The sequence below is a fragment of the Anomaloglossus baeobatrachus genome, chromosome 6 (genome assembly GCF_048569485.1).
Source record: "Anomaloglossus baeobatrachus isolate aAnoBae1 chromosome 6, aAnoBae1.hap1, whole genome shotgun sequence".
Taxonomy (NCBI): Eukaryota; Metazoa; Chordata; class Amphibia; order Anura; family Aromobatidae; genus Anomaloglossus; species Anomaloglossus baeobatrachus.
This window is the reverse complement of record NC_134358.1, coordinates 81,654,631-81,670,966: the sequence shown is the minus strand read 5'-3', so window position 1 is coordinate 81,670,966 and position 16,336 is coordinate 81,654,631.

Genomic DNA, 16,336 nt, shown 5'->3' with positions numbered 1-16,336 from the left:
GCTAGCTACCATCGGGGTCCACGGCGGTGCACCATGTGAAGGTGGCACTAGAGCCCCGCGATTGAGGATGGACTGCTAAGCCGGCGGTCCTCCGCCTAAAAGTTGTCCCCGTTGGGACCACCACTTTGTTGTTGTTAAAAGTTGAAAATGATAAGAAAATGATGATAACCGAGGATTTACCTGATTTGCTTTGTGATTTGCAACCGGCTGGAGCCGGCACCGTTGTCCCCGTGGGGACCGTTAAAAGTTTTTGCATGGGAACTATCCATGGACAAGCCCGTGAACTTGCAGGGCACCACAAACGTTAAGTGGCTTGTAAATATGTTGGTTACCGTTACCGTTTCCGCAATGCCGCCTCCGGAGAGGCAGGTTGGAGGGAGGGCCCTGAGCAGAGCAGGCTGGGGCCCAGCCACCAAAGGAACCGGTGGCCACCCTCTGGAGGGAAGGACAGATCCCGCTCGGGTGACTTGTGCTGGACTGTGGGTCAAGGGGTGCTGCCTGGGTTTTAGGGGCAGCATCAGGGCCAGGTTGCTTGGGTGGGAGAGAGCGGAACCCGTGACCGTAAACCGTTGCAACGTTTAAGAAATGTGCCTCCCGTCTTGGGAAGAGTTATGATTAAAAATGTACATAGATTACCGTTATGATGTTATATCTTTTTGCATTACAGAAAACAAAAGGAAAATAAAACCGGTGTTGGACGGGCAGCCCGAGGACGGTCTGCGTTTTGCTAAGGGGGAATGTGTCGCCCTGGGCAAGCCAGGGGACACAGATAACAACACACACGCACCCCACATTCCCTGCAGGTACACCAGCTAACCCACAAATCCTTGTTGCCTTCCTCCAGAGGCTGATGATTCACACCAGGGGGTGGAGCCAGGCGGTTGGTGTCCGCCCATCACAGCTCTGGAGGCAGGAAGTACCAGGCAGAAAGCTTAGGGAGGAGGAAGGAGTAGGAGGTGAACAGAGTGTAGCTCAGGAGGGAGCTAGAGCAAAGTGAAACAGCAGTGGAAGTGACAGAAAGCCTGAAGTTGGTCTGTGGCTGTGTGCCCAGACGGAGTCAGCAAGGTCAGCAGACAGTGGTGAAGATCTGCAGTGGGACTGTCTGGAGGTTGCTGGAAGGGCCACGGAGGCTGTGTGTATCCGGGGGTCTGGAGCAGTATACAAAGGGCAGTCAGCACCAGAGCAGGGGCTTTTCGGATCCCAGCAAGGCTTGGAGTCGCTGTAAATTGCTAAATCCGTTAGTGAAGGGGACGTAGATCCCCCAACAAGCAAGTCCTGATTGACGGCAAAGGTCCAACCACAACGGGGAAACACCGCCACCGCCAAGGCACCAGTTTCCCAGGGCCGGCGCCTGCGGGCAAAGTGTGGAGCTCCTCCGGCACAGATTGCAGTCGGGGAGCGGGTAACCGGTGGGAATCCACCGCTACCAAACAGACATTTCAAAGGTGCAGGGAAGAGACCGTCACCGCTAACTGCAGGGAACCGCAGCACCGTGAACCGTCCGAGGGACCCGTCCAACCAGCCGTTTGTTTACCGAGAACTGTGTCATGTTTACTGGCTGAGTGAGTACCTCAGTGCCGCAAGGCACAGCGCTGCCCCTGCGCCCCTGCACCCCACTGGGCCCCGGGATCACCAACCCCTACCCACGGAGGGGCAACACAACAACTGGCTGCTCCGCATCACCATCCCCGGGATCCCCATATTGAGCAGCGGTGGTGAAATCACCACAACCGTGGGTGGCGTCACGGACAATAAACAATCTCCCAACCAAAATACCCCCCTTTTCACTCACGGGCGAGGAGTGTCGCTCGAGAGGCCCCGGGATCCGGCCCACGGCTCGAGCCACCACTGAGCAGCTGCCGGACCCGAGCAGAAGGGGTGAGCGCGGTGTGCTGACACCCTCCTCCCCGCCCGCGACATAGTCTTAAGGGTAGTGTGAAGCCCCTCCAGTGTCGTGTCGGTGCATTACCTTCAGGGACTCCACTCAGCTGGATCTTGTTACAGGTAGGAAACCTTCTTCTAGGATTGTCGTGACGCCACTCTCAGAATTGCGGTCAGTGGGGACCGCCACTGCAGATTAAGGGATGCCTGGGGCTGATGGTGGGTGCAGTCAGTTGGAATAGCCTCCTGAGAGTGAGGCAAGCCCCAGGGCCCTGTGTAGGTGTGTAGAACCACAAGGCGCAGAATAACTCCACACAAGCAGAATGTCTTTCAGGGGTTTTACTCACTTCAGATGGCAGGGTGAGTAACCCGGGCGTAGCTGGGATGAACCAGGCTGGAACCAGGTGTCCTTCAGGCTGACTGATGAGGGTGACTACCGACTCGCCTTCCTTAGCCCTTGGTGGTTTGGGGTAACCCCGACTTTTAGTCCCTATGGGGGTCACCCAGGGAAGTTGCTGAAGCCTCTCTCCCCTTCGGTTTGTCCGTTTGCTTGTAGCCTGGGCCAGGACACTCCGGCTGCTTGCCTCCTGTGAACTATGGGCCCTAACTGTGGCGACGTGGCTGCGGACTTTGTAGTGTGATCTTGGGGGTGTAAAGTACCCCCTCAAGCAGGTTTGGCAAGGAAAGGTGGATCTATCCCTGCACTGGGACCTACTACCCGTTCGGGCCTGGTACTCCCTAGCAGTCTCCTTACTTCCCACTCCGTGCTCTCTCTTTAGCTGAAGATGGATTTCGGGTAGCACTCCTAGGTGACCGTTCTCCCCCGTCGGTAGCCACTGCGCGGGCGCTGTTAGACTGCAACAGCCCCAGGGGTCTGCTCTCCTCCGAGCTCCCTGGACTCTGCACTAAGCCGGCTCACTGCTCCTCCTCTCCTGTTCTTGCCTACGCCACCTAGCAACCAGGCTCTCTTACCACACCCCTTGAGTGGAGATGGAGGCTTTTGGCCCCCTCCACTATTCCAGTGGAGGTGAAGGCTTTGCCCCCTCCTGGGATCCCCAGGGGTCCTCTCAAAGGTACATGTGTGAGACCTGATCACTATGCGCCTGTGTAGTCACACCTCGGTCAGCCTTCTGGATTACCTGTATTGTACTGTCCCCAGCATGGGTGCAGTACTCAGTGGTGCCTGACCAGGTCAGGGGCGCCACATTCCCCCTTAGTTATCACCAGCACGTCCTCGGGCTGCAAGACAACATTTTAAAATGCATACATAAAACGTTAAAACATGTAAAACATTTTTAAAACCACCAGGTACCATACATCACCACCCTCCACCCACAAGTCCGTTAACCCACCCAAAACCCTCTCAGGAGGCAGGTCACCGGTTTGTTTTGGTAACCAGGTCTGGGCCATCCACTTCCCCAGACCTTTCCTCCAATCTTCCTCTCCCGTTGGCCGCGCCTTCAGCCACTTCTGGCAGGATGTAGAGGCGGCTTCCAGGGTCTGGTGGTTTCAGGGTATACCTGGCCTGGTGGATCCGCGCCTTCAGCCTCTTCTGGCAGGATGTAGAGGCGGCCTCCACAGTTGGTGCTGACCAGGTACCCTCTTTGTGGTAGAGAGCCAGGCCCCATAAACAGGCATGCTCTCTGGTTGCAGGCGAGCCAAGGCCCCATAAACGGACGTGCTCCCTGGTTGCAGGCGAGCCAAGCCCCTAAACAGGCTGGCTCTGGTGGTGGTACCTCTGGGGTAACTATAAACACTGCGAGAGTTTGTGGCTATAGCCAGTTCATAGCCTTAAGGTTCATGGGTTTCTCACATTAGTTCATGTGGGCACATGCTTAAACTTGTAAACGTTGCAAACTTTTCAAAACTGTAACTTGCTGTACTTTACTTTGCTTCAAACAGATTCCTCCTCACCAGGGCTTGGGCCTGTAGGGCTGCGGCACCTGTTGTTTTCTCCATCCTTGTCTTTTCTTTCTTCTTCTGTATCTGTTTCCTTTTCTGTGTCTGTTTCTTTTTCTGTTGAGACGGCAGGTTCACTGTAGGGATTTCTGGGACATGGTGTAACGTCAAGTGCATACCATCCTCTTTCTCCCTGATGCATTGTGAATTCCACTGTATCTCCCATCTGTAAGTTCCTTCCAGGATGTCCTCTGGGCAAATGAGCTCTAACGTCTCTTCTGTTGACAAAAATGCCTTCTTTCATACCAGGTGCTACTATGAAACCATATCCACTCTTCAAACTGAAGTCTTCGACTACACCACGACAAAGTGGACCTCTAACCTGGGATTTGGCTCTTCTCAGAAACCGTTTCTCCTCCAAGTCTCTGGCCGTGACTTCATCTTTATTGTCTGGGGACTGCGGTGCAGGGGAAAACTTGGTTCTACTGCGGCGCCGTGTTTTGCGGGCTTGATTCTGCTGGGTGGCTGCTTCACTGCTGGCAGGCTCCCAGGTGAGGTTGCTGGACCAATCTTCCTCTTCATCCCAGCGAGAATATGGCAACATCTCTGGCTCTGGGCATGGATCCACTGCTGATGGCTCCGGGGTCAGCTCCTCAGCTCCCTGGCCTCCTCTCCCCCCCAGTTCTTCTGAGCACTCCTTTGGTGGCAGCGCTGGGGATGAGTGTTCATCAGCTGGCCCGGGCGGTGGACTTTTTGGCGTGGACATCTCTAGAGTCTTCTGAGGGGTATGTGGAGGGAGCAGATACCGGCCCACCATCTCCTTTGGGAACTGGGCCTCTAGGTCAGCCTTCAGCTTCTGGTATTCGGGGTCCTCCCCCAGCGTAGACTTCCTAGCAGGGACCTCCTTGGACTGGGGAGCGGTGTCTGCTCTGGCCTGGCAGGCCGGGGTAAATGGTGATACAATCTTGTCTTGGCGGGCCGCGCCTGACATGGCGGCGGCCTGGTCTTGGCGGGCCGCGCCCTGCATGGCGGCGGCCTGGATCGGCATCGCTGTTGCAGCTGGCGTCTTAGCGGGCATCGCTACTATGGCCGGTTCTTGGCGGGCCGGGCAGGGCATCGCTGCGGCGGCCTGGATCGGCGTCGCTGTCGCGGCCTGGATTGGCGTCGCAGCTGCGATGGGATCTGTGCAGGCTGGGCTGGGCGTCGCTGCAGCGATCTGGGCTTGGCGGGCCGCACCAGACGTGGCTGCGGCCTGGTTCAGCACCTCACTTGCGGCGCGGACGAGCGTTGCTGCTGCGGTGGGGTCTCGGCGGGCCGGGCCTAGCATGGCGGCGGCCTGGGTCAGCGTCACACCTGCGGCGCGGATGAGGGTCGCGGTGGCAGCCGGTTCTTTGCGGGCCGAGCAGGGCATCGCTGCGGCGGCCTGGGCTTGGCGGGCCGCACCTGGAGTGGCTGCGGCCTGGCTCAGCGTCGCCGCGCCGGGCGCCTCTTCAGGGACCGCGGGCGTGGCAGCAGGGGTCGGGGCATCCGGGCTGGCAGGGGCAACACTGGACTCACCCATCGGTAGCATCATCGGGGCCTGAGTCGTCGCCGCTCGGTCTGGCACTCGGCGCGCGGCTCTCTCTTCATAGGCCTGAACCGCCGCGGTCATTCCCAGGAACTCCGCACGTCCCTCTCTGATCTGCCTTCCGACCCTGGCTTCCAGTTGATCGCAGAACTCGGCAAGCTCCCGACACCACCAGGCAGCGGAGCCTGGCTCTGGGTCTCTGTGTTCAGACGCCATTTCCTCTGCGTCTTTTTCCTCTAACAGCAGACTTCTGGCTCCCTTTCTGTCCCGACGTCTCTGAACGCCCCCGCTCTCTTCACTTGCGAGGTCAGGACTCTGCAGGGGATCTCTGGGTAGCCACACCTCTTCGTGGGCGGTAACTTCTCCCAGCGCGGGCTGCTGTTGTTTTTCAGCGCGCTTTTCATGGTGGCAATATGGCGGCGCTTCCAATTTTTCAAGCGGACCGCCCAGGCACATGGTCACCTGTCTGAACAGGTCTAGTCCTTATCCTGTTCGTGACGCCAGATGTGAAGCCCCTCCAGTGTCGTGTCGGTGCATTACCTTCAGGGACTCCACTCAGCTGGATCTTGTTACAGGTAGGAAACCTTCTTCTAGGATTGTCGTGACGCCACTCTCAGAATTGCGGTCAGTGGGGACCGCCACTGCAGATTAAGGGATGCCTGGGGCTGATGGTGGGTGCAGTCAGTTGGAATAGCCTCCTGAGAGAGAGGCAAGCCCCAGGGCCCTGTGTAGGTGTGTAGAACCACAAGGCGCAGAATAACTCCACACAAGCAGAATGTCTTTCAGGGGTTTTACTCACTTCAGATGGCAGGGTGAGTAACCCGGGCGTAGCTGGGATGAACCAGGCTGGAACCAGGTGTCCTTCAGGCTGACTGATGAGGGTGACTACCGACTCGCCTTCCTTAGCCCTTGGTGGTTTGGGGTAACCCCGACTTTTAGTCCCTATGGGGGTCACCCAGGGAAGTTGCTGAAGCCTCTCTCCCCTTCGGTTTGTCCGTTTGCTTGTAGCCTGGGCCAGGACACTCCGGCTGCTTGCCTCCTGTGAACTATGGGCCCTAACTGTGGCGACGTGGCTGCGGACTTTGTAGTGTGATCTTGGGGGTGTAAAGTACCCCCTCAAGCAGGTTTGGCAAGGAAAGGTGGATCTATCCCTGCACTGGGACCTACTACCCGTTCGGGCCTGGTACTCCCTAGCAGTCTCCTTACTTCCCACTCCGTGCTCTCTCTTTAGCTGAAGATGGATTTCGGGTAGCACTCCTAGGTGACCGTTCTCCCCCGTCGGTAGCCACTGCGCGGGCGCTGTTAGACTGCAACAGCCCCAGGGGTCTGCTCTCCTCCGAGCTCCCTGGACTCTGCACTAAGCCGGCTCACTGCTCCTCCTCTCCTGTTCTTGCCTACGCCACCTAGCAACCAGGCTCTCTTACCACACCCCTTGAGTGGAGATGGAGGCTTTTGGCCCCCTCCACTATTCCAGTGGAGGTGAAGGCTTTGCCCCCTCCTGGGATCCCCAGGGGTCCTCTCAAAGGTACATGTGTGAGACCTGATCACTATGCGCCTGTGTAGTCACACCTCGGTCAGCCTTCTGGATTACCTGTATTGTACTGTCCCCAGCATGGGTGCAGTACTCAGTGGTGCCTGACCAGGTCAGGGGCGCCACATTAGTGTCCACCACCCCACAGCTGGTTATCATCTTGGATGGTTTAGTTAAACACAGGACACCAGAAAGTTCTGGGCAGAACAACTGTAAATGTTTATTTAACTCTTTCACCAAATGGCCAATTTCACCCAGTTCTGCTGCTGTTGTTTCTCGGATTAATCTGTCTGGCCTATGCCGCTGCCTGGCACCTAGTCTTCCAGTGGCCAGGCTTAAGCCTTTGTTTCCCCCTATTTTTCTTTCTGCAGCTACCCGTGGTCCACTCACTGCCTTGGATGGCTTCTAGTCTCTCGACTTCCCTAGGCCCATCCTGAGCAACTCTCTCTCTCCTGGGCACGTACGTCTAGTCCCTTGGCTCTTCTAAGCTTGTCCCGAGGTGAGCCATAGGCTCCAGACCCTTGAGGGATACTTACCGGTTCCTCGATGGACCCAAGTTACAAGGTACCATTTTAACTCCAGGAACCCCTCTGCAGAATTGATCTTTCTCTGACCTGTCTCTACAGCAAACCCCCCTGACCATCTGTCGCTCCTCCAGTCTTTGCTCTCAGCTCTCTCAGTACCCAGGAAGCACCCAATGCTGCTATACTTAGTTAATATACAATGATGAGCCCTCGGGGTCGGGGGTTTCTCATCTTCTCCTGGGACGCCGCGGTGGCCTTGCCCGGTTCCGTGACCCCGGGTGTCAATAAAATTGCTGGGGATGGGGATGATGGGGGTAGTTGTTCGTGACGCAACCTGTGGTGTGCGGCCAATATCAGCCTCCGCTGCGGAACTTCTCTACTGGGGCGGATGACAACGCAGCTCGGATGGTTCAGCTCTCCACAGGCAGATGGTGGTTGTAGTAGTCACCTTATGGTGCAAGGGCGTGATGGTGAGAGCGCTGGCAGTGATGGGACGACACAGAAGATGCAGTTCAAGGTCTTTACTCACTGGTCACACACGCCGTTGGAGTACCGGGCTACGCTGTGATGGGCTTCAGTCGATCCCAGATACTTCGAAGGTCGAGGCTGGTGTTTCCTTCTGTACATCTCCTTACGATGGTTTCCTCCACCCCAGCTCCTGGGCCATGGAACAGGTCACGTGTGCCTTCTGCACTCCCCGCAAACCCTGGGATTCCCCTTCTTTTCCTAAGAACTTTGGTCGAGCCTCCATCTCCAGACCACGGGCCCCGAACTGTTCGTGTCTGTGCTTGTTCCTAAGTACGTCCTCACTCGGACGCTCTCCGGTGCTAACTCCTATTGTGTGAAGGATGGCTCCTAACTTCCCCTTGTGGATGCCCCGCCTCCCGGGTGCCTGAAGTAGTGGGCATGAGGTCCCATACCTCGTGATGGCCACCATAGCACCTACCCTAGCCCGGTCCCATTGACAGGACCCCCCGTGTTATGTGTTGGTGAGTGTTGTTGTGGTTAGTACCAGCGACGACCTCCTCCGTATCCAAGATGAATACTGCACGTTAAGTGAGGTGAAGTATCCTGTGGCGCCAGAAGCCGCAGGGGCGCCACATATACAATACAATTACTATAAAATACACAGTATACAATAATAAGCATTAAACTCTCGACCGCTAGGTGGCGCCGACCACTGCTCTTCTCAGGTACTGCTACATCACTGGCCCGTGTTCTCCAGCAGCAACAGCACTTAAATATTCACTTTATAAAATACAACCATATTACAGTACATTTGGTACAAGACACATCAGATATCATGTAAACACTGTAGGAGTGGGGGTAAGCTGACCACCTCCTAACAATGGACTGAGAGAAGACAAGTGGTTCAGACTTTTCACAGCATGGAAACTCATTTATTCCACAGCCATTACAGTTCCGCTGCTCATATTGGCCCCTTTGTTCCTACAGACCTTACAGCACATGAAGTCATTAATGGATGACGAATCGTTTTGTGACAATGATAAACTGAAGAACCCTTAAAGGGGTGTTCCCATCTCCAAGATCTTATCCTAATATTTAAAATGTGTATTGGTAGTAGTAATAATAATAATAATAATAATAATATTAGCAAATGCCTTCTATTAGAAATATAGTATAGTTCTCCTGATTAGCTATGTCTCTTACCTCATGTGCAGGGCATTGCAGCTTAGGTATCCATGGTTACGACCACGCGTGCGCTCCTCCATTCCACTCATCAGACTACAGAACCCCATTTGGCAATATGTTTTCTGGTCCGCATTTTTTTAAAAGCCTCTTAACATGGTCTGATCCCACTTTAGATGTGCACTAAACGATCAATTTTAGATACTTTAGTGTGCATAGGCCGCCTTCGTTCTCAGTTACACATGCCTTATTTATACAGAACGATGGGTTGAAAACTAAAAGATCGTTTCACCCGACGAACGAGCATTTGCTTGTTCAACGGGTAACTGGCTTCCTGTTTAGCCTACAAAATTATCATGAACCGAGTGTACATAGGAATGCTCATGTATTTTAATTGTGCTGTGAAAATGGATCTTAAGGGGGAAAGAAAAAATGAAAATCAGTCTTCCCCTTCCAGCGATCACTGGGAGTGAATGGCTGGGATATTTCCGGAATGTTGGCCAAAGAGGATCTAATCCAAATAAGAATTTGGTCCTTTATTTTAATTGTTCTCTGAACTTGTTATTTTACTGGTTTGGCCGGACAACCCTTTCCCCATTGAATCTTAAGCCTGCTTTACACCTTACAATTAGGTATGCGATCTCGTATGCGATGTGACACGCCCAGGTCGCATATGCGATTGAATGAGATTGCATGTAGGTCGTTCATTTGCTGTCACACGAGCGTTAGTAGTCTATGTTAAATTGATCAATTTTGTGTGCGATCCTTTGAATCATGTGTTCTGTGACGTATGCATTGGGCACCTTTTTTTTTTTTTATTTATTGACTTGCCAAGCGTGTGTAATGTGTAGGGATGCGTTTTTACTATGTCATCTGCCATTCAGCTCTGCTACATGGCCGCTGACAGCAGACACAGACAGCCATGTAGCAGCGGTGAATGGCCGCTGACAGCAGACACAGACAGAGCCGCACTGTCAGAATGAACTCGGGTGAACCTCACCCGACTTCATTGTGATGCTGCGGCTCTGTCTGTGTCGCGTCCTGATTAGCGGTCACCAGTGAAGGATTCACCGGTGACCGCTAATCTCCTGAGTAACTGAATTGAGCAGCCCTCTCTCATATACTCACCGATCCCCGATCCCCGGCGCTGCACGGCGTTCACACTGCTCCGGCGGCTTTTACTGTTTTGAAAAAGCCGGCCGCCCATTAAACAATCTCGTATTCCCTGCTTACCCCGCCCACCGGCGCCTATGATTGGTTACAGTGACACACGGCCCCCCACGCTGAGTGACAGGTGTCACACTGCACCCAATCACAGCAGCCGGTGGGCGTGTCTATACTGTGCATTGAAATAAATAATTAAATAATTAAAAAAAACGGCGTGCGGTTCCCCCCAATTTTAATACCAGCCAGATAAAGCCATACGGCTGAAGGCTGGTATTCTCAGGATGGGGAGCTCCACGTTATGGGGAGCCCCCCAGCCTAACAATATCAGCCAACAGCCGCCCAGAATTGCCGCATACATTATATGCGACAGATCTGGGACTGTACCCGGCTCTTCCCGATTTGCCCTGGTGCGTTGGCAAATCGAGGTAATAAGGAGTTATTGGATCCAGCGGTGACAGCGGGTAACCTCAGTGACAGGTCAGCTGATCGCGCGGCTGTCTTCATTAGCTGTGTGGAGGTGACCGGAGCGGCTGAGTCTGCTGCAGCTCCGGTTACCTCCATGCAGCTGCGGTGGAAGCGACGCTGGATCATCCTGGAGTACGCCGGACAAGGAGGGCTTTTTGGGACTGATTAAAGTGGATAAACAGGGTATATGTTTGTGTTTTCATTTCTAATAAAGGATTTTTCTGGTGTGTGTGTTTATTTACTGTAACTTACAGATTAATCATCGAGGGTGTCTCATAGACGCCTGACATGATTAATCTAGGACTTATTGGCAGCTATGGGCTGCCAATAACTCCTTATTACCTCAATTTGCCAACGCACCAGGGCAAATCGGGAAGAGCCGGGTACAGTCCCAGATCTGTCGCATATAATGTATGCGGCAATTCTGGGCGGCTGTTGGCTGATATTGTTAGGCTGGGGGGCTCCCCATAACGTGGAGCTCCCCATCCTGAGAATACCAGCCTTCAGCCGTATGGCTTTATCTGGCTGGTTTTAAAATTGGGGGGGACCGCACGCCGTTTTTTTTAATTATTTAATTATTTATTTCAATGCACAGAATAGACACGCCCACCGGCTGCTGTGATTGGGTGCAGTGTGACACCTGTCACTCAGCGTGGGGGGCGTGTCTCACTGTAACCAATCATAGGCGCCGGTGGGCGGGGTAAGCAGGGAATACGAGATTGTTTAATGGGCGGCCGGCTTTTTCAAAACAGTAAAAGCCGCCAGAGCAGTGTGAATGCCGTGCAGCGCCGGGGATCGGGGATCGGTGAGTATATGAGAGAGGGGGATAGACTGACATGGACAGAGAGTGAGGGACAGAGATAGTGACGGACTGACAGAGATTAGTTAATGACAGACATTGTGAGGCGCTTCAGAACGCAGCTTTTCAGCTGCGCTCTGAAGCAGACCTTTTTTAAGCTGCGGTGCAGAGCGCACACCTGCGCACATAGCATCAGACACCAAAATCGTATGAGGGATGTCACACGTTACAATTCACTAGTTTCGTACAACAAAACGTCCAATGTATGAGGAATAAACGACGTGTATGCGATCACCGTATTTTCGTTCAATCTTGATCGCATGTAGGTTTCACACGCAAATACGTCACGAACGATGCCGGATGTGCGTCACTTACAACTTGACCCCGACGACGGATTGAAAGATCTATTGAAGTGTGTAAAGCAGGCTTTAGACCTGTACATTGTATGGTATAGATTATTCTAGGCAGCAGATGTTTAATACCCTCATCACCTTTACCATGTGTGAAATTGCTATAGAGTTACGTAAGGCCAAAAATAATAAAACATGTTGCTTTATGCAATAATCCAGGAATTTACAAACTGAAGATTGATTGCCAGGAAACATGGAAACTCACCTACAGTACATGAGAACTGATGTGTTTACGAGTTCAAGGATATAAACACCGTCAGGGGGGTCATTTTTTTTTATTTATTATTTAAATGCATTTATTTGGAATAAAACTCATTTTTGTAATTGGGTTTCATTAATTTTTTTGCACTGTATGTCTTCTAAAGTCGGTCCAATTTGCACTTTTGAATATCATTGGTCTGAGTGCAATCTGATTTGACGAATAGCACTAGGAGCAAAAATACAGTCATCTGTATAAGCCCAAAGACAAATAAGAAAGTTACTAATTGTTCTTTCAAAATGAGCTCACTGATGGATTCTCAGTTAAAGGGAACCTGTCAGATGCAATATGCACCCTGAACCATGAGCAGTTCTGGGTATATACTGCTAATCTTTGCCTATCCGTCCATGTATATACTTGCATCGATAAAGAGATCTTTAGGAAAAAGTATTTCTAAAGATCCTTTATAATATGCTAATGAGGCCAGGCCAGCGACTAGTCACAAGGGCGTGAGTTCCCTTGGCTAGTCGGCCCCCTTAGCATAATAAGCACGCCACTGTGGGTGTGCTAACATGCTAATGAAAGTGCAGCACCATAGGATGGTCACGCTCACCTCTCTGCTGCCATTGCGCCTGACGCTAGATTTCGAGTTAGTGCTCATTATCCCAGACTTTTGGTTATGCACACTATGAAGCCAGGTGTACGTGTCCCGGCTTCACACTCGCACAATTCAGGATCATGCGCACTGATCCACAGTCCAGCGTCGGACGCGATGGAAAGCAGAGAGGTGAGCGCAACCATCCTCTGATGCTCTTCATTCATTAGCATGTTTGCATGCCCACAGGGGCGTGCTTACAGACTAAGAGGGCCAACTAGCCAAGGGAACTAACGCCCCTTGCGACTAGTCCCTGGCCTCATTAGCATATCATATGGGATCTTTAGAAATACTTTTTCTAAAGCTCTCTTTACCTATGCTACTATAGCCAGGCACTGTTAGGCAGGGATTAGCAATATACACTCAGCACTGCTTGTGGTTCTGGGTGCATATTGCACCTGACAGGTTCCCTTTAACTCATTCTGCAGGCAGCAATGTGCAGGGAAACACAGACTTTTTAAATACCAAAGGGTACAAAAAGATTTTTAATGAAATCCAAATGCAACAATTATATTTAACCTAAATTACATGATTTAAATATAAATAGATGAGCCTTGCTGCCAGGAGGAAATTAACTATATTCCTCCCGGCAGCTTCGGGCTTTGCATATGAACCACTTGTACCATTTTGATGACTATGGTGCAAAAAAACATCAGAAAGCACAAAATACAAAAAAAGAAAAATGACAAAAAAAATATATGAATTAGGCCCTAAGAGAAAATGAGCAAAATCCAAACAGAACTAGATTACTTGCCAGTGGTGATTCAATAATTGCCTGAATTACAACAACCCTAATTTTATTCTTAAAGAAACAGTTCAAGGAAATGCCTCATGGGACCCATATGTTCCTCTAGCCAAACAGATTTTCTTACATAACAGTTTTTGGTAGAGTTATAAATTATTAATCTCCCACAAAACAAACTTTGTTTCACATAGAGATTGTCAGTTCTTCTGGTGCAGGGTCTGTAGAAATCCTAACATAAATGCTTGTGGTTTGGCTTTACTGACAGCTTGCATTTTTTTCTCTGGCTCACTTTATATAAATTTTAGGCGATGCAGGTCAGTTCAGTTCACTTTTGCATGTTTGTACTTATTTACGTTACATTATGCAGAGAAAGCCAAGCAGATCTTGTACTTAGGCCAACAAAACAACGAGAATGCTCTTCTGATCCAAAGAACAAGATACTATCAACACTTCTCAAAATGCATCTGTGTCGCCCTGGGCAAGCCAGGGGACACAGGTCACACACCACCACACCCTACATCCCAGTTAGGAACACCAAAGCTAAACAAAAACCCTTGTTGCCTTCCTCCAGAGGCTGATGATTCACACCAGGGGGTGGTCCAGGCGGTTGGCTCCGCCCACCGAGGAGTTCACAGCTCTGGAGGCGGGAGAAACCAGGCAGATAAGCTAGGGGAGTGAAGGAGTAAACAGCTAAGATGAGTTAAGGAAGTGAAAGTAGAAGGAAGTAAAGTGGTAAAGGAGGAAAGCAAGAGTGGTGACAGAGAGAAAGCCTGAAGAGTCCAGCTGTGTGCAGGACAGGTCAGCAAGGTCAGCAACGGCGGTGACTGTCTGGAGGGGGACCGTTTGGAAGTTCCTGGAAGGACCGCGGACGGGTAGTGGCCCGGCGGTCTGGAGCAGTGTTCCGAAGGACAGTCAGCACCAGGGCAGGGGCCTCTCGGACCCCGGCAAGGCTAGGAGTCGCCAGAATTTGCCAAATCCGTCAGTGAAGGGGACGTAGATCCCCCAACAACCAAGTCCCGATTGAAGGCAACAGCCCAACCAGAGTAGGAGAGACACCGCCACCGCCAAGGCACCAGTTTCTCAGGGCCAGCGCCTGCGGGCAAAGAGTAGAGCTCCCCCGGTCCAGCTTGCAGCCGGGGAGCGGGTTACCGGTGGGGACCCATCGCAACCAACAAGTAAACAAAGGTGCAAGGAAGAGGGACATCACCGTCACCTACTGGGAGAGCAAGTGCAGCCGTCCGTGGGACCGTCTTACCAGTCGTTTGGTTTACCGTAAAAACTGTGTCAACGTCTCAGGCTGAGTGAGTACCACAGTGCCGCAAGGCACAGCGCTGCCCCCGCGTCCCTGCGCCCACCAGGCCCTGCACCTCCCAAGCCATCACCGGGCCCCGGGATCACCAACCCCTACCCACGGAGGGGCAACACAACACCTGGCTGCTCCGCATCACCATCCCCGGGATCCCCATATAGAGCAGCGGTGGTGCAATCACCACAACCGTGGGTGGCGTCACGGACAATAAACTATCCCCACATCCAACAAACCCCCTTTCACTCACGGGCGAGGAGTGCAGCTCGAGAAACCCCCGGGATCCGGCCCACAGCTCGAGCCACCACTGAGCAGCATCCGCCGGACCCGAGCAGAAGGGGTGAGCGTAGTGTGCTGACACCCTCCTCCCCGCCCGCGACACATCTCCTGTTACAAGACTGGGGAACATGTATGACTTAATGAATGACTTATTGCTGATGAATCACACAATCATCATTCAACAAGTTAGGGTTAAAAATGCTAAACATGCTCTAAATCAGCGGTGAACTTAAAGCTCTTGGGTCCCAATGAAAACTCTGCCATGAGGCCCCCAACGCTCAGGTGTCTTCAATAGTAGTTGTCTTCTCTAATGGGTCAATGGGACCTTTTGGGCTCTCTAGGTACCAGGACCAGGTGCAAATATAATCAGTTATACTCTGAACAAAAATATAAACTCAACACTTTTGGTTTTGTTCGAATTTTTCATGAGCTGAAATCAGAAATCTAAGACTTTTTCTGTGTGCACAAAAGGCCTTTTTCTCTCAAATATTGTTCACAAATTTGTCTAAATCTGTGAGCACTTCTCATTTGCTGAGATAATCCATCCACCTCACAGGTGTGGCATATCAAGATGCTGATTAGACAGCATAATTATTGCACAGGTGTGCCTTAAGCTGGCCACAATAAAAGGCAACTCTAATATGTGCAGTTTATCGCACAGCACAATGCCACAGATGTCACAAGTTTTGAGGGAGCGGCATTTTGCATTCTGACTGCAGGACTGACCACCAGAATTGTTGCCCATGAATCGAATGTTCATTTCTCTACCATAAGCCATCTCCAAAGGCGTTTCAGAGAATTTGGCAGTACATCCAACCGGCCTTCCAACTGCAGACCCCATGTAACCACAGCAACCAACCCAATACCTTCACATCGTGCAGCTTTACCTCCAAGATCATCTGAGACCGGCCACCCGGACAACTGTTGCTGCTTGCGGTTAGAATTTCCGCACAAACTGTCAGAACTTGTCTCAGGGAAGCTCATCTGCTGCACGTTGTCCTCATTGGTGTCTCTACCTGACAGATCTTTGTTGTTGTAACTGACTCGAGTGGGGAAATGCTCACATTCAATGTCGTCTGGCACGTTGGAGAGGTGTTTTCTTTGGTAATAAATCCTGGTTTTCACTGTATAGGGCAGATGGCAAACTGGAAAATGGTGCTCAGACTAGATACTGACTGGTTTTCCGAACCCCCTGGACCATCCCCTATACTGTAAAAGGAATAATTTCAGCAAAGGAGAAGTGATCACTAACAGATATA